The sequence below is a fragment of the Trichoplusia ni genome, chromosome 11 (genome assembly GCF_003590095.1).
Source record: "Trichoplusia ni isolate ovarian cell line Hi5 chromosome 11, tn1, whole genome shotgun sequence".
Taxonomy (NCBI): Eukaryota; Metazoa; Arthropoda; class Insecta; order Lepidoptera; family Noctuidae; genus Trichoplusia; species Trichoplusia ni.
In genome coordinates this window covers 5777091-5799496 of record NC_039488.1, presented here as the reverse complement: position 1 = coordinate 5799496, position 22406 = coordinate 5777091, and the positions used below count along the sequence as shown (strand labels likewise).

Sequence of the window (22406 nt, the reverse complement as noted above, 5' to 3'; positions counted from 1 at the left end):
ACATATTTTTTCTTTTATCTCGTAAACAAAAACTGTAGGTATATACAGTGATTTAAAGTTTCGTGTGACGTCACTAACCAGTACGCTTTTTACTAGCAAGTGATGTTAGTAGTTACTAGCTCCCACTACCATACATCATCGTTGGCTCCATCGTTCTCAAAAAAGACATGTAAAAGTGATATCCATCCTATTTGCAAAATAAATAATTTCATTTCATTTCATCTGAATTGCTTTTAATCTTAATAACTTATAAATTATGTGATAAAATTCAAAATATGCGTTCAACATTCAACTGGCCTGTTGGTTTAGTGGTTAGTGACCCTGACTGCTATATCGGAGGTCGTGGGTTCGATTCCCACCCAGGACAAATGTTTGTGTGATGAGCACGATCATTTCTTTTGTGTCTGGGTATAATTTATATAGTTATATTATGTATATGTTTAGAAATATATATAAGTATGTTTATCAGTTGTCGAGTACTCATATTACAAGCTTTGCTTAGTTTGAAACTAGATGGCGTTGTGATAAGTTGTGGAACTATTAAGCAAATATGTTTGTAGAACTATTATCCTGTACCCGATGACGTCATGTGACTTAAACAAACCGGGGGCGGACTCTAGTGCAGATATATAATTAACTATAATGTATGAATCATTGGCACAGTGACTTAGTAAGCAAGGAGATTGGAAAATAAGATTGAAATATAATATGAGCTGTTAAAATAGAGTCTTGTGTGAGCGAGATAGAGCTATGTAATATAGTGCGGTGTCTTGCTTGCACAATGATAATAGTACCTTAGATGTTGCGTAGCAAGAAATTTTATTCGTTTTAAGACTAATGATGACCGAGCTTCATTTGGTAGTAAATTGTGTTTAAAGCAACCCTAGGTTAATAGCTCGCTTTGATATTGTTTTTCCAAAATAAATATTGTTTTATAATGTTTAAGTTTAGTATAAATATAGTTTAAATATGTATCCTAGCTATATTGATTTATCGCCCCTTATAACCTGTGTTCTAAATTTCATGGTCATCTTTGGACCCTCTTTGCAAAAGCTACTTAACCGATCCGTTAACATTCAAAAAACAAACGACTCCGACACTAAGGAATTTAATCCTTGTATCGCGGGGGGCTTCACAAACATGAACATCATACGCACAAAGACACCCAGAATCAGGACAAGCATTCGTGGATCACACAAAATGCTTGTCCTACGCGGGGATCGAACTCGCGACACGACGCGTACAGGGGGTTTGTCGTGGTGACCTCAACCACTCGGCTATCCGTGCTAGATAAAATAAACTTAAAATTCTAACTTTAAAATAAGGTTAATTTAAATTACTTTAAATAATAATGTAGGTTAACATTGCCTTTTGTAAATGGCCAAAATATCTTTTTATGGTTATAGTTGTGGGAGAGTATTTATATAGAACCTACTTTGGTTACACCCGCCATATTGGCTAGTCGATAATTTAGATAATTTGTCTCAGATTTTGGATAATCAGTTAAACGTTTTTGCAATGTATTGTGTAAGCGATGAGTAAATATATATTGAGGTTAAATAAATAAATGCGGACAACATCACATACATTGTTCTGAACCCAAAGTAAGTTGCTAAAGCACTTGTGTTATGGAATTCAGATACAACGAAGGTACCACAAACACCCAGACCCGAGACAATGTAGAAATGTGATTTTTTACATTGACAAGACCGGGGATCGAACCCGGGACCTCAGAGCTAGCGATACCTTGAAACCGGTACGCTACTCGACCACGGAGGTCGTCGTTAAGCGTTCAGTACGATCATACATTTATATGGTGAACAATTTTATTAAGTAGTGTGGCTTCAAAAAGAAGGAAAGTTCTCAATTGATATCTCAGAACGTCAGGGCCTCAATTCTGCTGTTTACAATGACCGATGAATGAAAGAGAATTGCCTCAAAATGACACTCTTCGTATTCTCCTATTCATTTTTCCTACACAATAATTAGAAATTCAGTATGGGACGGTCCCATAGAAATCTAAATAAGACGGTACACACAAATCAATAAAATTAATTTTCAATTATTATTTTGGCTTTTAAGAGACTAGGAATAATTTCAAATTAAATTCAATTGCCATTCATTTATCGGCCATTGTAAATAGCAGAATTGAGGCCCAGATTTTTTGACCCTGCTTACATATAAATAGGGAAAAAGCGTAATATTCACTGATTCAGAAACCATCTCAAGGTGGAACTGACTCGTAAAGGATTTTATACAGGATGTTGCAATATCATAATACTAAGTGATGTCTTGGTGAAGGTTCAAAGAAATTTCCTGAAGGCTGTTCATGATTGAGTTGCGTGCCAAAAGGATGTTAACACAATGTTACAGAGAGGCTACTTAAACACATAACATATTTTGATTGAATAAAGTGATGACGACCTTCGTGGTCGAGTGGCGTACGCACCGGTTTCAAGGTGTCGCTATCTCTGAGGTCCCTGGTTAGATCCCCGGTCGGGTCAATGTAAAAATTCACATTTCTACATTCTCTCGGGTCTGGGTGTTTGTGGTACCTTCGTTGTTTCTGAATTCCATAACACAAGTGCTTTAGCAACTTACTTTGGGTTCAGAACAATGTATGTGATGTTGTCCGCATTTATTTATAAAAAAAAAGTAAACAGGAAACGTATTTTTATTTTTAGTGGACGAGATAGTGGTAAAACAGGGTGAACAGAGGTCTTTTGGGATTGATAGAAAAAGAGTTTTAGTTATTTGTATCTCTTTACTGTCAGGATAACTTCATGGGGGGTCCTATTTAAAGGACACGGGGACACAATACTAACATGTAGAGGCCTTGTTGAGAATTTTAATCTATAATGTGATGGAGTATCTACCAGGGGCAATCCACCCCTGCTCTATAAAAGAACAAACATGGACGGCCCAAGGCTACAAATCTATATCTATACTAATATATAAAGTTGAAGAGTTTGTTTGTTTGAACGCGCTAATCTCAGGAACAAATTGAAAAATTCTTTTTGTGTTGAATAGACCATTCATCGGGAAAGGCTTTAGGCTATAAACCATTACGCTGGGACTAATGGGAGCAAGATACAATGGAAAATGTGAAAAAAACCGGGCAGGTATAAATCAAAATTCATATCTTCTACCCACGGGGACGAAGTCGCGGGCAACAGCTAGTCAAATCATAAAAAAAAACAATTAAATTAAGCCCTAATGATTAATCGTAATATTCGCAGTTCATGAGATGACATCTTTAAACTAAATAGGGAATCAAAATGCAAACTCATTAGTTCTTATTAAATAAAAAATGATGATGATGACGTTTTTATCTATATATAATGACTTAACACTTCGTGGCGGAAGTTAAATATTTTATCTATTAGCGAGTTTTAATAACAATGAAAGCAAAATTAATTATTGATGATAAGTTTAGGGTTCAATAAAGTTTTGAGAAAACTTCTGCTTATTTTAAAAAAGATTAGTCAAAACATTTCATTAATATATCATTAGTGCCAATACACGGTTACATTGCTCGGATAGCCGAGTGACAAAGGTCCTGGCCGACGTGTTGCGGGTTCGATCCCCGTGCAGTACAAACATTTTCTGTGATCCAGGAATGCTTGTCCTGAGTCTGGGTGTCTTTGTGCATGTGACTTGAATGTTTGTGAATACTGTGAAAAAGTCGTATTGAGTGAGATCACTAAAAATATCAAGAACTAAGATTTTAAGTTTTAATAAAAATCTGGTTTTTAGATCTCCGTATCTAAAGGATAAAAATGAAACTGGACTGTCCATTTGTGTATCCACAGGCTGTATCTCAAAAACTGAGATAGATGAAATGTTTTTTTTGCGCAGATGATTAAATAATAAAAAAGCTGTTAAAAATCAAACCACGTTAATCATACATTGTGTATTTTTTATTTTGCCTATTTTTTATATTATATATTTTTTATTTATTTTATACGGAACCCGACTCGCACTTGACCGTTTTTTTATCAAAAGTTATTCTCGTTCAGTAACTACATATTATTTATAAACATAAGTTTAACACGCATCACAGCTACTGTGTGAATAATACGTTTTTTGTTGCAACAAAAAATATACAAGAAAAAATTATAAAACCACGCGATATGAGGTTATGTATGTGTTTTGTATGTAATTTTGTATTTAAAAGACATCACACTAATAATATTATAAATACGAAAGTTTGTGTGTATGTTTGTTACATCTTCGCGCCTAAAAAACTAAACCAGTTTTCATGAATTTAGGGTTGGAGGTAGTTGTACTTTGTATTATTTTATTTTATCATTGTTTGTAGTCTCTTGCGACCCTATTAGCTGTCGCCCTATGGAATGACACGAAATTTTGACTATGGAATCCACGACCTCCGGTATAGCCACTAGACTCTGACTTGTCAGTTCAATACATTTGAGGGATTCGTAAGCGTTAGCGAGGAGACATGTAACTTGTCAACATCCTTTATCATCTAATTCTAAATACCTTATTTAGCGAAGTCCGTTGTAATCGCGTCATAATTTAGGAAAAACCTATAGTAAAGATGTTTCTGTTTTTGTAGCTTACGGATACGTATCATTATGTGAAGGAAACCTTGGAATCCGGACATTACAAGGAAAAACACATAAAAAACAACGTCAAGAACTATGAATGAACTTGTGTCGTCATTAAAACGCAGTTGAGGAATCCTAGTATCGATTTGACATCGATTTGGGACTTTCGAACATGATTTTTAACCTCTCCTTAGCAAATGTTATCGGAATCGGGAAAGTCGTTTCAGCGTAAAGATGTAACAAACTTACAAACATATTTGCTTTTAAGTGCATAGTAGCAAGTGGATGTTTGGATGTTTGTTACTCTGAACTGGGCTGAACGGATTTGGATGAAATTTGGCATGCATATAGCCATTGACATGGCTATATGCATGCCAAATCCCGGTTTTTGAAATAGTTCCCGAGAGAAAATTGAAGAGGTGTGTAAAAGCTATAAGATCACTAAGGGAATGTATTTCCATGGAAACGGGGACCACCGAACGCTGTAAAATGAAGTCCACGCAGACGGAGTCGCGGGCAACAACTAGTAAAAAATATATAAAAAGATACAAAAAGCAAATACACATGCTTTAAACAAAAATTCTGGTCTTACGCGGGGATCGAACTCGCGACACGCCGCGATCAATGAATTTATCTAGTGACCTAAACCGCTCGGCTATCCGTGCATTCAAATGAGTCTTTTTCATTTTTTATACGCGCCATAGGAAATATAATATTTCTAGATAACATTGACACGTCACTGTCTTAGGACAATAACAATGTAAGTAATTAAGCTAATTAAAACCACGCTAACGAACAATTGTCAGTTATTAAAGATCGATTTCTGAGTTTGCAATACTTTTTATCGAGATAACATCTGATAGGAAAAACTGTAGTTTTTAATTGAACTGTATTATGAGGAGAAGACGTTTAAACATATTACTTAAATCATTGGTTAATTAAAGCAAATTTTCTTAGTTATTTCTTCTTAAAAAGGAAGACTCTTCCTCTCTCTCTCTCGTCCTCCTTTGTCTCTGGGGTTTCACAAACATTCAAGTCACATGCACAAAGACACCCAGACTCAGGACAAGCATTCGTGGGTCACACAAATGCTTGTCCTACGCGGGTATCGAACCTCTTCGACAAGTGACGTGACTCTGACTTGTCAGTTCAATACATTTGAGTGATTCGTCAGCGTTAGCGAGGAGACATGTAACTTGTGTACAGGATCAATTTTACTTTCCTATTTTAGATATAAGTCGCCACTATGACATCAGAAAATGACGTTATTTTGATATTTGATTTGACCTTTCTGCTTCGCCCTACATTGTAAATAGCGTGAAAATTACTAATTAAATTATGAATATTAATATTAAGACTATGTTTGATGTCATATTATATTTGAGGAGATTACAACATTGTGTCTTATAGACAAAAGGAGGAATTAGAAATCGGTCAAGTGCGAGTCGGATTTAGGCAACAGAGGGCTTAGCACAAATTGTCTAAAGAAAATGTTGTCTTACCAAAAGACCTTAATTATTTGTTGCTTTTAACAAAAAAACATCAAAACTTAATACTCAATATCTTTACTGTGTTCCAAAAGGTACATTTATAAGTTAACATTATTTAGCTGGTGGGGTATAATATAGACTCTATTTTGGACCCTCTTTTTTTAATTAGTTATAATAAATAAATAAATTCGGACCACATCACATACAGTGTTCTGAACCCAAAGTAAGTTTCAGATGCAACGAAGGCACCACAAACACCCAGACCCAAGACAATGTAGAAATGTGAATTTTTACATTGACCTGACTGGGGATCGAACCCGGGACCTCAGAGCTAGCGACACCTTAAAACCGGTGTGTACGCCACTCGACCACGGAGGTCGTCTTTGACAAAGCATCAGTATAAAAAAGCTATTATCCAGACATAACGGTTGCCGGGGTACCGGAATTGTCCGAAAGGGTTACCGTGGCCCCGGTACACGAAGGGCAAAGCAAGGAACATGGGTGGGTTTTAGTCAGTAGGAGTCTGACACTCCCTTCTGCTCAACCCAAAGCGAAAGGAGTCATTTGATGATTTCCCAAAAGAGAAAAAAAAGAAAAATTCTTAAGGTAAACTAGTAACAGAGGAATACATAGCCTAACCTTACTAATGGGGACACATATCTAATCTTTATTGACCCTCAAATTAGCCTCTATTGAACCATGTGTTACTATCATAATATTAGATTGACGCATCAAACCATATCAAATTGTCATATTCCAAACAAACCGTGTCCACTTGTAATGATATTCATTCATGAATAATTCATGTATTATCTTGATGTCACCAGTTTGTCATCTTTTGATGCGCTATGCCTTGGTTTTCCCTGTGAAGATCCGCTTCTAAACAGTCTAGATAACACTAGGTATAACTGGCTAGTAAACTTTTTAGAGTTCTGCAAGTGAAGGTAAAAACGGAATTGGTTTAAGGGTTCAATGTCATCTGACACCAGGAGGTATTTCAAATAGTGATAGCGTATATATGTACGATAGAGGTATTTTAAATATGATGTAACCCTGTTACTGAAATAAAATCAAGTAGAAGAAAACTTCTAGTTCTTGGTTTCTTGGTGATGGGCTCTTTTTTCCGCACGTAGGCTCCAAGTCGGCCTATTGTGCGTCAGGTGGCCTTGGGAGGCTGTCAGTCCAGCCATCCCAACTCCCTCCAGAAGCGCAGGAGTCTCCTGGGACGTTCGCAGGCTTCTGTGACGGAGCTCGGTGAACCGAGGATCCCTGCCCGGCATTCCGTGACCCCCGTGCACTCCAGGAGCACGTGTGCCGCTGATTCTTCATGTTGAAGACAGCCTCTGCATAGTGGACTATCTGTAACATTGATGGTGAAAAGGTGTGTATTAAGTGGAATGTGCCCGGTCAGCGAGCCCACCACTATTCGTAAGTTAAAATAAAAATCAGAGTTAAGCAATAGTTGTTCATTATTATCATCCACAGCCTTTGTCCTCCCACTGTTGGGTATAGGCCTCCCCTTTCTCGTGTCAATTGCGTCGGTCTTGTGCCAGCCTTATCCAGATTAGACCAATAATGGTTGTTAAGGTAATAAATTTGTCACCCAATCTTTTTGGCTTTCTTCTAGAGGGAGGGTACCTTTGCCTTTGAAAACGAAAGCCTGTAAAAAGTGGAACATTTATTTAAAAAACTCAACAGTGCAAAAACTCTGTATTTAAAACTACAACTTTACATATTATATAAAACAACAAACTACAAATATCTCGTTAAGCTATGCTGGACGCGGTTGGTCCGTAGATGGGTGACCATCTTTGTCATAGCGAGTTCCTCCGTGTTTCGGAAGGCACGTTAAATTGTGGGTCCCGGCTGTTATTCCTACATCTTTGACAGTCGTTACAGGTAGTCAGAAGCTTGAAAAAGTCTGATAGCCAGTCTAACCAAGGGGTGTCGTGTTGCCCAGGTAACTGGGTTGAGGAGGTCAGATAGGCAGTCGCTCCTTGTAAAACACAGGTACTCAGCTGAAACCGGTTGGAATGGTAGCCGACCCTAACATAGTTGGGAAAAGGCTAGACCGATGATGATGAATAAACTACAAATATCTCTTGTATAAAATTCTCGGGTCACGTTTTACATAATTGAAATTCTCCGAAACGATTCTTATGAAATTTTGTGTACATTTTGATTCTTAATCGGTCAACATCTACTTTTCATACCCCCAATTTTGTTTTTAATCCTTAGAAAGCATTATATATACATCTTTTTCATTCAAAAACTCATTTTTCTATGTAGCTGTTTTATCCAGTTGCTGCAAAGCTACACAATTTATTTTAACAATAGTTTCTGAAAAATACGGCCAAAGATAAGGCAGGGGTCAACAAGTTAGACATAATATATTCATATACCAGTTCCATTTTAGATTTAAAAAGATATTGCACAAAAAAGAACTAAACTACAAAATGAGTTTTGTAATAAAGCCAAGCTTTGTTTTAATCCGACCTCTTTGTATGAGCGTTGCTAATTTGAATGTCAAGGTTTGGTTCCAGACGCTATGTGATAAATCGGAACAATGGTAACATCTGGTGACCTCAAATGAGACCTTACATGGTGTTAGAATAGACCTTAGGGTATGGTGTGCTAAATTAGGAAGACTTGAAGCGATAAATTAATTGTTTAGTATCTAAAATTATACTTTATGTAATACTAGCTGACATCGCCAACGTTGTTTTGCGGTATAATTTATTTCCATCGAATTTCTGGTGCAGAAAAATTTTCGTTACAAATAAAAGGATAAAAGTTATCACATGATGTGAAAAATGGAAGTTGTCCGATTCTCAGACCTAACCAATATGCTCACAATATTTCTTGAGAATCGGTCTAGCTGTTGCGGAGCAATAATTAGAATATATACAAATTTGGGCAAGGCGCTTTGGTGTTTTTACCATGTCTCCTCGCTAACGCTGACGAATCCCTCAACTGTATTGAACTGACAAGTCACGTCACTTGTCGAAGAGATATTTGGAGTTTATTCTTTTTCTATTCTAATATGATACAAGATTCTCTAGATATTGACTTTCCTCACGATGTTTTTCATCAAACAATTTCATTACTTTGGCAGAGTTTTAAATAATTTATTTTTTATAGTTTAATTTGAAAGACCTTGACTGTGAATCTTCTCTATTCTTTAACAAGCGATAACTAAATAGTATAATGATTGTGTTTATATAATTGGAAAAACAATTATAAATACAGACCAATTAAACTATGAATTGTTTCCTAGAATTCAAATTCTAATATTGCAATTGAGTTATGCTGTAGAACTAAGTTTTTTTTTATATCTTGGTGGTCAATGCTCGTTCTCTGTATGAGAGGCCTGCAGTGGGACAGTTACAGGCTGGTGTTATTAACAGCTTCGGGAATGGCGCCCCACCGTGGGGCAGCTCACAAGCGTGGTGATCAATGCTCGTTCTCTGTATGAGAGGCCTGCAGTGGGACAGTTACAGGCTGGTGTTATTAACAGCTTCGGGAATGGCGCCCCACCGTGGGGCAGCTCACAAGCGTGGTGATCAATGCTCGTTCTCTGTATGAGAGGCCTGCAGTGGGACAGTTACAGGCTGGTGTTATTAACAGCTTCGGTAATGGCGCCCCACCGTGGGGCAGCTCACAAGCGTGGTGGTCAATGCTCGTTCTCTGTATGAGAGGCCTGCAGTGGGACAGTTACAGGCTGGTGTTATTAACAGCTTCGGTAATGGCGCCCCACCGTGGGGCAGCTCACAAGCGTGGTGATCAATGCTCGTTCTCTGTATGAGAGGCCTGCAGTGGGACAGTTAAAGGTTGGTGTTATTAACAGCTACGGTAATGGCGTCCAACCGTGGGGCAGCTCACAAGCGTGGTGACCGATTCTTGTTTTCTGTATATAATTAAGTATTTTTTAATTAATATTCTGTGCATAATATTCTTAATTATTTATTTGTAACCGGTGTTACAACTGTTAGTTTAAAACTTTAAAATAATAGTGACTCATATCCTTATACAGAAATAGTAAAAAATAAACGCATATAATTTGTTTGAATATAAATTAAAAAAAAAAACTACTTCTATGCGAGGTAAGGAACAACGTTATTCAGCGAGATCAACAATTTTCATAAGCCGACCATGTGCCTTTGCCACAAGTAGACTAAAAAAAATGCAAATAAGCCGTTCCCTTAATTTACGACTCCAAGATACATAATCTGTGAAAATTTTAACTCTCCGGCAATCATAGTTCATGAAATACAGCTCGTTGATAGACGGACTGACAGCGGAACCTTAGTAGCGGTAGTAAATATATATATATAAATGTGAAAAATATCAACTCAATTTACTTATTACTAAATAAAACTGAAGTTGGTGCCAAAAAACATCAAAAAAAAACTAAATAATGAAAACAACCTAAACCACGCGCTTAACCTAGTCTCGAAAAACAATAATTTACGATGTCATCGGTCGATTGCATCCGCTTGGTAAGCAGCAGTGACTCAGGTATGTAAATAGATGGGTTCTCAAACAGAAAAGATGTTGGCCTTAATTTTAATTTGGTTTTCGATCGGTTTTCGGTAAAATTAAATATTTGGTTATTTTATTTCATAATGAACTTAATTGGGTATAGTTTTGCTTACATTAATGAACGATGTAGACTAGAATGCAAGTAATGATAACCTAAATTTAGACTAAAACCCTGACAGTTGAATTTTTTGGAGTTCCGTGTGCCAAAGGGTCAAATACGGAACCCTTTCTCCTAAGGCTCCGCTGTTTGTCCATCTGTCCGTTCGTCTTACGAACCGTGATAACTAAACAGTATACCTTTACACATATAATACATTTCTTCTTCTGTCATAAAAAAAATAAAACAATTAAATTGAAATTACGGTCATGTCCTATGCGAGAATTGAACCCGCGACCTGTCGAACACAGTTCAAAATCTACTCGTCAGAACTTAAGGAGTTTAAATGGGACCACATGGAAAACAAAATATTTGTGATTTAAATGTTTTTGTAAACCTCGAGATACAAGAATTAAAGTTCCTTACTCTAATCAAATAGAAACGGACCACAAACATTTATCTTAAATAGACAAATATTTGTGAATCAAACAAATGTTTGGCCCAAGTCAAAATCTACGTCACAAGTCAAGTTTATGCAGTTAGCAACACTCGCTTTTGTTCAACATATTATTTAGTTACATAAGTACCTAACTAATAAACAACATTATAATATACAGAGTTAAGAGCAAAAAAGAAATAGACAGGGTTTTAAAACTAAAATGTATGTATAAATAAATAAATGCGGACAACATCACATACATTGTTCTGAACCCAAAGTAAGTTGCTAAAGCACTTGTGTTATGGAATTCAGATACAACGAAGGCACTACAAACACCCAGACCCGGGAAAATGTAGAAATGTGATTTTTTACATTGACCCGACCGGGGATCGAACCTGGGACCTCAGAGGTAGCGACACCTTGAAACCGGTGCGTACGCCACTCGACCACGGAGGTCGTCTTAATAATGTGCAGAGTTAAGAGCAAAAATAAATAGATAGGGCTTAAAAAAATCACATGTCACTCCTTTGGGAAATAATCTGGAAATCATCAAATGACTCCTCCTGATGATTTACCGTTTTCCAAGCTTTATGTTGGTTATTCATTTTATCGTAAGAATACACGGTAATTTTTTAGTCGTCTTACAAAAGCAGCCCAGTTCATGTATCCGACGTAAAATACCCCTAGGCGCGTTTATTTTTTTTTTATCATCAACTAAGATAATGAGTACGAAGAAAATTAAACAAGAGAAATCTGAAATATACTCTTAAAAATGATAAAATTGTAGCCGCCCGCGCCCCTCACCATTGTTACAAGGCTCAGACCACGCTCCCAACAGAGCTGTGTTTCTAAAAAACTACGAATTGCATCATAATATTGAATAAAAACTGCATTTTTTTTTTCAAATCTCATAAATATCTATTTTTTTATCATGAACTAGTCATTGGATACATGAACTGGGCTGCTTTTGTAAGACGACTAAAAAATCACGGTGTATAAACTTAAATGATACTTAAAAATAATGACAATAGCATTTAATAATAAACCTACTCTTTATTTGTAAAACGACTAATTTCGAAATAGTTCCTGCTTCCGGATTTGCCCGCGTGAATGTCGACTGTAAATACATCAAATGTATCAACATTGATTTGACATTTCATAAGCTGTGCAAGCTGGTAATTATAAAAATACAGACAGACAAACATATAAAAAGACAGGCAGAAATAAATAGGTATATTTACTCACGCTCAAAATTAAAAAAAGAAGTCATTTACTCAAATTAGGCTACTAAGTAGCACGTTTTGAAGGTCAGATTACATGGGACAGCACCCAGTTTCGCCCACCCGTCACTGCTTCCTAAGTGCTTTTGCTGTGAGAGAAGAAACAGTTTTACAAACTCCCCAGCAGCACGCTTCCGCTTACAATATTATTTATTATAAATTAAAATTATAATATCAGTAGATTTACATCTATTTTTGATGCATTATATAAAAACTTTTTCTTTTAATGTTTTTTTGATGCCATTTCTAAATCTTCACAGGTCTATGGTAAACATCTTTGTAATTTCTTTACAGCATTCCTTATGTCATATTCCGATGTTAAGATTATAAGTATAGGAGTTTAATACTTATATGGAATCGAACCCGGATCCGTTCGAACGTGGGCGGTCCACATAACTACGTTACTCAGACAATACCTATAACCTATGTATAAGGATGTATCATGTTTTCCTTTAAGGCTCTTAAGGGTCTTCTACACTTGAAGCTATTTTTAGGGTTTCTACCTCATCATCGGCCTAGCCTTTTCCCAACTATTTTGGGGTCGGCTTCCAGTCTAACCGGTTTCAGCTAAGTACCAGTGTTTTACAAGGAGCGACTGCCTATCTGACCTCCTCAACACAGTTACCTGGGCAACACGATACCACTTAGTTAGACTGGTTGTCAGACTTTCTAGCTTCTGACTACCTGTAACGAATGTCAAAGATGTCTTATTAACAGCTGGAACAATTTAAAGTGCCTTCCGAAACACGGTGGAACTCGATATGACAAAGATGGTCACCCATCTACGGACTGACCGTATCAAGTGTAGCTTAACCTGTGATCGATCCACTGGTGCAGATGCAGCAGTATCTTTAGAAAGCAAAACAACAACAATTTGGCAGCGAAAATGGTGACACAAACATTTAATACTTGCAGTTATTCAATTAAATAAACAAAAATAAAAATATAAAAACCCACGTTTTTAAATGACACTCCATTAAATTTTATCAAAATCGGTCCAGCCGTGTTTATACTTGTAAATTGCATTGTATCCTTCTAGCTTATCGGGAAGAGCCTGAAATTTGAGTTACAAACATCGACAAACAAACAAACAAACAAGAAAGTTATACAATCAATTAGGGATCTCTAAAATATAAAAAGTGTTACGTGAAACAATTGCTCAAAACCTTAGGTCACAAGTTCGAGTCCCGGGTCGATCAACACATTAATAGTAAGTTAACAATTAGCTCATTACGTAACTGTGGTATTTAGGTCTTTAGAGCAAGCGTTAACCGTTATGAGATTGGCCTATGACACGACGCGCTTTCAAAATCAATACTGCGTATGCTGAAGGCTTTATATTAATAGACTAGGTTTGCCTCGTGGTGTCACCTGCTATTTTTCAAAAGAAAATAATCCCTACTAATATTATAAATGCGAAAGTAACTCTGTCTGTCTGTCTGTCTGTTACGCTTTCACGTCTAAACCACTGAACTGATTTTAATGAAATTTGGTACAGAGATAGAGTTGACCTTGAGAAAGAACATAGAATAGTTTTTATCCCGGCATTTTGAAGAGTTCTCTTGGAAAACGAGATATAACCGACATCGACGCGGGCGATGCCGCGGGCGAAAAGCTAGTTAGAAAGTGCTTTGAATCATGTAGGTATGTCTTCCATAAGAAGTATCACGATGCAATGATCTCGGTAGCTTAGTAGACCGACTTGCGCGTGTAGCAAGGAGGTTTGAGTCCTGTGTGAGGTTTTATTGTTTTTTGTGTGCTATTTTAATTTAATTGCAAAAACACTCTTTGTTGTGCTAGTTTTGTTTAGCAGGAATTTTAAGGACATTGTGCCTTTGATTAAAAAAAACCCTTGTTTTCTATTGGAAACAGAAACATTATCGGTTCAGTAGATCCTGGAATTATCCTTCTTTTATTTTTCATGAAAAATTTAGCCCCAGTATGGAATTAAATTCTTGAGTCGCAGGGAGTTTCCTCAAACATTCAAGTCACATGCACAAAGACACTCAGACTCAGGACCAGCATTCGTGCATCACACCAAATATTGCCCTATGCGGGGATGAAAAATCCTTTCAGTTTTAGATAGCCCATTTTTTGAGGAATTTCAAGCATTCATAATTAATAGAAGCAGAATACTTATTAAATAATTTACAAAATCTTATACCTATATCTCCATAACCACGCGGACAAAGTCGCACGCAACAACTACTTAGTCTTAAATAATTGGAGAGAGGAAGGTCGCTTTAACAATTTTCCTTGATAAAAAAGTATTTGTGTTTTTAAAAGCATTCCAGTTTCTATAAGATACTTTGAATCTTTAAGCTATTTTAATACAATTTGGTTTTTCAGTTAAATATTTATGGATTAACAAACCCCAACTTTCACACAACGCCATCTAGTCTCAAACTTAGCAAAGCTTGTATTTTGAGTACTAGACAACTGATAAACATACTCATATATATTTAAATACATGTATAATATAGATAAATTACACCCAAACACAGAACAAATGATCGTGCTTATTATACAAACATTTGTCCTGGGTGGGAATCGAACCCACGACCTCCGGTACACCAGACCGGGTTTCTAACCACTGAAACAAAAATTCAGTGAAGGAACGGACAAACAAATAAACTTTCACTTTTATATATTAGTATAGATAAGGCTTTGAATGATATATGTGGTCAGTCGTTAGTTTATAAAGACAAACAGATTTCTTAATGTTATAGTAGACTAGCTTTTCGCCCGCGGCTTCGCCCACGTCGTGGTCGGTTATATCGCGTTTCCAAGAGAACTCTTCAAAAGTCCGGGATAAAAACTATCCTATCTTCTTTCTCAAGGTTAACTCTATTTCTGTACCAAATTTCATTAAAATCAGTTCAGTGGTTTAGACGTGAAAGCGTAACAGACAGACAGAGTTACTTTCACATTTATAATATTAGTAGGGATAGTGCACGTCATTAATTTTGGTTGGATTCGTTGTTAATATGTATATTAGGCTGTTTTTATCGAAAATGTATACAAGACTAGCCTGTTGGTCTAGTGAATAGTGACAATGATTGCTATATCGGAGGTCGTGGGTTCAATTCCCAGGACAAATGTTTGTGTGATGAGCAAAGTAATCTGTTTTGTGTGTTATTATTGTACTAGCTGTTGCCCGCGACTTCGTCCCCGTGGGTAGAAGATATAAGTTATGATTTATACCTGCCCTGTTTTTTTCACATTTTCCATTGTATCTTCGCTCCTATTAGTTGCAGCGTGATGGTTTATAGCCTAAAGCCTTCCTCGATGAATGGTCTATTCAACACAAAAATAATTTTTGAATTTGGACCAGTACCTCCTGAGATTAGCGCATTCAAACAAACAAACTCTTCAGCTTTATATATTAGTATAGATTATGTCATCTGCGAAAATTTCAACTGTTCGCCTAGTACAGGTCCTGAGATACAGCCTAGACACTAACAGACGGACGAATATTTGGTGAGAAATGCAACATTTTTATTAAGTTCTCCTTTTTAACATTTATGTACCATAAAAAATGAACCCAAGACTTAACTTAACAGCCAACGTCATAACCGCTAAGCCATGGGTGAAACAATTAAAGATTAATTTATTTATATATTCTATTATGTATATTCTTTATGAGGTGACATCGTAATGGCTGTGGGACCAACTGACACAGTTTTTGATCGCAAGGTTGCGGGTTTATACCCAGTTAGTACCGATGTGACCTTTTCAATGTCATTTTACTTTCTTAGTTATATCGTATTTCTAATTTTAGTTTCATCATCATCACCATCATCATCATCATCAGCCTATCGCAGTCCACTGCTGGACATTTAAGTTTACATGTTACAATATTTTTTTCTAGTATTCTTATAATTTGACTGCACGGATAGAGTAGTGGTTGAGATGAGCCTCTGTGCGCGACGTATTGCGAGTTCGATCCCCGCGTAGGAAGCGTTTGTGTGATCCACGAATGCTTGTCCTGAGTCTGGGCGTCTTTGTGCATGTGACTTGAATTTTTGTGAAACGCAAGACACAAGGATTAAATTGCGAAGTCTGAGAGTCGCATTAAATATCTATATACTATTTTGATTATGTATCGGTACACAAAAGTATAGTCAGAGAAACACAATATAAAATACAAAATTGTACCTACAAGGGTGCTGCTTATATAATAAGAAGTCTTTATCAGCAGACCCGTAATACAAGCTTTTAATTATTATTTTATTAAGTCCCGATTTTTCAATCGTCAGATAACTTTTATCCGAGGAATAAATATGGCCGTTTGACATATTTTCTATACAAAAGCTGTCAAAACGTCATACTTATTCGTCGAATAAAAGTTATCTGGCGATTGAAAAATCGGGACTTAATCGTGTATTTATCGGGATTGTTTGACTAATGACTCGAACACCGGCCACCGCGTCAGCTCATGATTAAGGACTCGAGTTGGGTCCGAGGTCGTTGTAAATGGTAGCTATTGCTACAAATACAAAATATTGCCTAAATTAGTTGTTGTTGTTAAATTAATTAATTGAATTTTAGATTAAACTGTTTAAATTTCACATATAGGTATATTTGAGTCTTAATTATAAACTAAGTATTATTAACTTCGCAAAAATACCTTTTGAATAATTTTCTCACGTTTCTATACACTCACTTTTCTTGTTTGTTTGTCGTTCCGGTAGGATTTTTGCAAGACAATTTTGAGGCACTTCTCGATAAGCTGAAATTTTCAGGGCAACTTTAAACCCAATGACAGTTCAATTTACAACTATCAAAAATGGCTGGACCAATTTTTATAAAATTTGAATACAGTTACATTTAAAAACGTGGCTTTGTTATTTTTAAATCTATCAATTTTATTTATTTTATTAACACTACATAAATAAATAAAATAAATAAATAAATGCGGACAACATCACATACATTGTTCTGAACCCAAAGTAAGTTGCTAAAGCACTTGTGTTATGGAATTCAGCTACAACGAAGGTACCAAAAACACCCAGACCCGAGGCAAGCAGAACGTGTGAATTTTTACATTGACCCGACCGGGGATCGACCCCAGTACCTCAGAGCTAACGACACCTTGAAACCGGTGCGTACGCCACTCGACCACGGAGGTCAACACTAAAATAAAAATATAAAAAAGTCAATATAAAACATTTAAATAATAGATTTATTTTAATTAACCATAAACAGCGAGTACGATTAACATAAATTTTTAAATAAAATCAAATAAAATAAAATTACAAAGAAAACAGATGTTCACAAATCTACTAAAAATTCCATTATATTCAGAAGTTGTTTTTTTTAATACAAAATTATTGTTATATCATTAAGCATTATTTATTTTTCATCAACTAAAAAAAGTGCTAAAAAATACTTTTTGAAAACATAAGTAACTCTTTTCAAGGTCGGGTTTTCAAGGGGTGGCCATTTCTCATCAGTCCTAGACAGATTGTACACGAATGCTTGTTTTAAGTCTGGATGTCTTTGTTCACGTGATTTGGCCTAAAAAAATTATAAAACAAAAAATATTTACGCGAAAAATATTTTTTGAAAACCAATCTTACGCGAACAAAGAAATCACAAATCATCTTCAGCTGAATCACAAATATTAAGATGTATCATCACCCTAGCCTTTTCCCAACTATGTATATTGGGGTCGGCTACCAGTCCAACCGGTTTCAGCTAACTACCAGTGTATTACAAGGAGCGACTGCCTATCTGACCTCCTCAACAGAGTTACCTGGGCAACACGATTCCCCTTGGTTAGACTGGTTGTCAGACTTTCAAGCTTCTGACTACCTGTAACGACTGTCAAAGATGTAGGAATAACAGCCGGGACCCACAATTTAACGTGCCTTCCGAAACACGGAAATATTAAGATGTAGTTATTTGATAATCGAACATCCAAATCTCATTTCTCATCAAAAACGTTATCACCAATAGAAGCTAAGAACTCATGAGATTACGTCATCAATTTATGCGTGCGTAATTCGTGCTAAAATCGATCGAATCAGAGTGCATAATTACGTTTGTTATTTTGACCTTCGAAAATCTCTGCTGAGTATAAACCCGATAAAAGTACAAAGTGTATACACGGTGATTTTTTAGTCGTCTTACAAAAGCAGCCTAGTTCATGTATCCGACGTAAAATACCCCTAGGCGAAATTATTATTTTTTTATCATCAACTAAGATAATGAGTACGAAGAAAATTAAACAAGAGAAATCTGAAATATACTCTTAAAAATGATAAAAACGCCGCCGCCTGCGCCCCTCACCATTGTTACAAGGCTCGGACCGCACTCGCAACAGAGCTGTTTCTAAAAAACTAAGAATTGCATCATAATATTGAATAAAAATTGCATTTTTTTTCCAAATCTCATAAATACCTATTTTTTTATTATGAATGTGTTCTAGTCATTGGAAACATGAACTGGGCTGCTTTTGTAAGACGACTAAAAATTCACGGTGTATAATATTTAGTAATGTAATAAATGTGTATAGGTATAGTATTACTATTTGCCCACAGCAAAACGCTGACTGTCTGCGAGCGATTCTGGATGCCAATATTTGGAACCCCAGTTCCTTATGATTTTTTTCTTTACCACTGAGCAAAGACATCAGATTTTAAGAGCTTAAAAAGTGCAAACTTGTAATGACTTTTAAAAAGTCATATTAATAATCGCCTGCAGGCCTAAGGTTCACAGAACCACAAGGTCATTGCGACACGTTGGTAGTGTTGGTGCTCAAAACTTACCCATGTCTTTTTCTATCAAATTTTATAAAATATATTACAAAAACTAAATTTTCACAAAATACGGTCAGCTCTTGAGTAGTCAAAGAACAGAAGAGATATAAACTATAACTATAGCTAAAGAAAAACAAAATTAAAAATTCAAGATAAGATCGAAGTACCATTTGTTGTGCGTCACAGAATATTACTATGCACTCACACCCCGTATCGCCCGCCCCTTATCTCAAACCTTACATTCTACTTAATTTACATCCATTTTTCATGGATGGGAAAACATCAAATAAATCCCACTTTCCGTTAAGCGGGAAGGAGTATCAGAATGCAGTCTTTAATAACTAAAATTAAACCCCACCCCTGTTCCTTCCTTTGTGTTATGTATATATATACCGGGGTAAAACTTCTTACAATCCCGTTACCCTCAGGCATCAGCCCTAATGCACAGATATATCTGAGTACTAGATTTCACCACGCCAAACCCACTGAGCGCGACGTGTCGCGGTGTCCATCCCCGCGTAGTACAAGCATTTGTGTGATCCATTTAAAAGAGACTGCGACCCCTGAGTTTTTTTCGACATTCCTTCTTAGGGTAGTCAGCTAGGAAATGTCGGCTCCATCGTTCTAAAAAAAGACATGTAAAAGTGATAAAAAATATCCTATTTGCAGAATAAATCATTTCATTTCATTTCATTTCATTTCATGAATGCTTGTCCTGAGTCTGGGTGTCTTTGTGACTTGAATGTTTGTAAAACCCCTGCGATACAAGGATGGAATTCTTTATTGCAGGATTCGTTTAAAAAAAAATAAAGAGCCCTGATTTTGCTGACTAAATTTTGAGTTCTTTTAAGCATATAATTTACACCCTTACAACAAAAAAATAACGGTATCGTAAGGTCAGACATTTCTGCTTGACCCATCGCTGATACAAGCGTTCGAGTCTCATTCGCTTATTATAATGTCTCCTACGACCCCTGTGACCTCTTGCCATAAATTTATAAACGAAATATATTGTTAACTTCTCTTTTAAAAGGTTACTATCTTGCCATTATTATAAGAGATTTGTCTCATGTCGTTATGTGTCGTTCATCCCGTGCTAAAGTACTGTTACTTGATTTAAATATGTTTTTTTATGTTTTTATAGATAAACAAAAATAAATCGCTATTTTTCGAATTTAAGAAATTGTTTTTTTTTTGTCGTAAAATAATAAATTGTTGTGAAATAACATGCAACTTTGTTAACTTTTAAGTAATTTTGATTAACAGACGAATATTGATTTAAAAAAAAATCAATAAATTTTAATTGAAAACTAAAAAAAACAACAACAAGTAACAACTAATTAAAAAAAACTTCTAAACAAACTTCTTTATGTAAATATATTCTTAAAACTGCAATTTTTAATGATTGATTCTACACAACAACGTTTAACAATAAACTGAATATTTTAATACGATCATATTTTCTAGACAACCTAAGCCCTAGGTCTATCCCTTAGTAGACGAACGCAATGAATGAAATCCCGATGATTGAGAATCGTTTCCAATGCATGAAAATCTGAAGGTCAGAAGTGTTTCATAAACATTGTATATATAAGCGTCAGTCACATTTTACATGCGGTTGTTCTTATCCGGTGGACGAAGGCGCTGCACAGCGCGACAACGAAAAAAAAATCTGTGAACAAAACGTATTTAGTTAAGACCTGTCGTGGACTGTTTCAGTGTGTTGTGATTGTCAGTGTGGAGTGGTTGTCGTGAAATAAATGTGAGTTCATAAAAAAATATTTTTTTCCAACTTTTTTTTTATTTTTAGTTCTCTCGTTTTTCGTATTTTTTTTATTTTTAGTGAAGTAAAATGTTTGGATTTTTTTTCGTGTTTAAGGTTACGTAACGCGCGTTGATGTCTTTTGTACGTTAAATTAATTTGGATTTATTAAATTTTGTTTTACGATTCATTTTTCATATTTTAATTTTATTCAATTTAAAATTACAATTTTTGCGTCTAAAATTAATTAATTCTAAAAAAATACAATTGTTTACAAGATCGTTTTAATTTAAAGGCTATGTGAACTTATTTAAATAGCTTTCGTAAGATGTTATTATGAAGTATTGTTTTAAATAATTGGAGTAGTTCACTTAAAACTAAAATGACTAATAATTTTTTATTGTGTATTTAGAGTGAGATAAAACACATAAATATTTATGATTTTCATGGGACGGTATTTAACTCAATTGTAGCGAGGTTACGAGAAAATATTCGGTGATAAATATAAGATAGTAAATTAATTCTAAAATAATTATTTTAATGTAAATTGTAGCAGAAAAAAACTTATAAGATAAGATAAAAATATGCTTTTTTCTTCTTTAAATTAAATCTTAAAATTTAAATTCTTTTTCTCGCTCTTTCTCCTTAAATTTAATAAAAAATAAAAGCAAAGAAAAATAACTCAAGTCTAAAACAATCTCTACAACTTTCAGACAAAAAAAAAACACTCTGGGCCTAAAAAAATCTAAATTTTACCACACATTATGTAATACTAACTTAGCTATTTAGCCAAATAAGTTAACTGGACAAAAGTCTAGACATTCTGCAACATTTTCTGCCTAACAATAAACCTATTTGTTACCTGTTAACATTTAAGTCCATCAAGACTCGTCATGCGCCCACGCAGGTATTAAAACACATTCCTTGAATAAATAACACTTAAATTTGATATTTTGGACATCATTATTCAGATTTCTTGATGTTAATGTGTAGATATAAAACAAACTCATCTTTTAAAACAGACTGCTGGGTTTAGTTGAAAAACATAGTTAAGATATTGAGAGTTTTAAAATCTTACTTCGTTTTTTGATCAATCTTCTCTGGTTTTCGTCTAGAGTATCTTCTCTACCTAGCAATGAGCAATATAAATAACTTATCCAGTGTACTTAATACTGCCGAATCTCTTGTAAATCAAAACCATCCATGTCGGCAATTAAACGCATAAAAATACATTCAAATCGGCCCAGCCGTTTAGGAGAAGTTTTGTGATGTATAAACGTACAACAGAATTATAAATTTAAGATTAAATTGGTTTTTAGTTCATGTTATTAATATTAGTTGATATTTTATTAAAGTTGAAACAATAGGTGTGTTAAAATAACATGCATAATTATGGTATGAAGTGGGACATATCAAAATTTCAATGAAGCTAAAAAATCATTTTAGCAGAATAATTTTGAC

At 35.3% G+C, this 22406-nt stretch overlaps 1 protein-coding gene across 3 annotated transcripts in view; it reads left to right on the top strand.

The window, feature by feature from the left end:
• Window positions 1-20823: 20823 nt before the first annotated feature.
• Window positions 20824-22406, top strand: part of LOC113498549 — a 58806-nt gene continuing 57223 nt past the window's right edge. For 2 of the 3 annotated variants that reach the window (XM_026878588.1, XM_026878586.1), the window contains exon 1: window positions 20824-20945. The gene's annotated coding sequence lies outside the window, so the exon portion shown is untranslated. The remainder of the gene's footprint in view (window positions 20946-22406) is intronic. The other variant, XM_026878589.1, reaches the window with a different exon arrangement.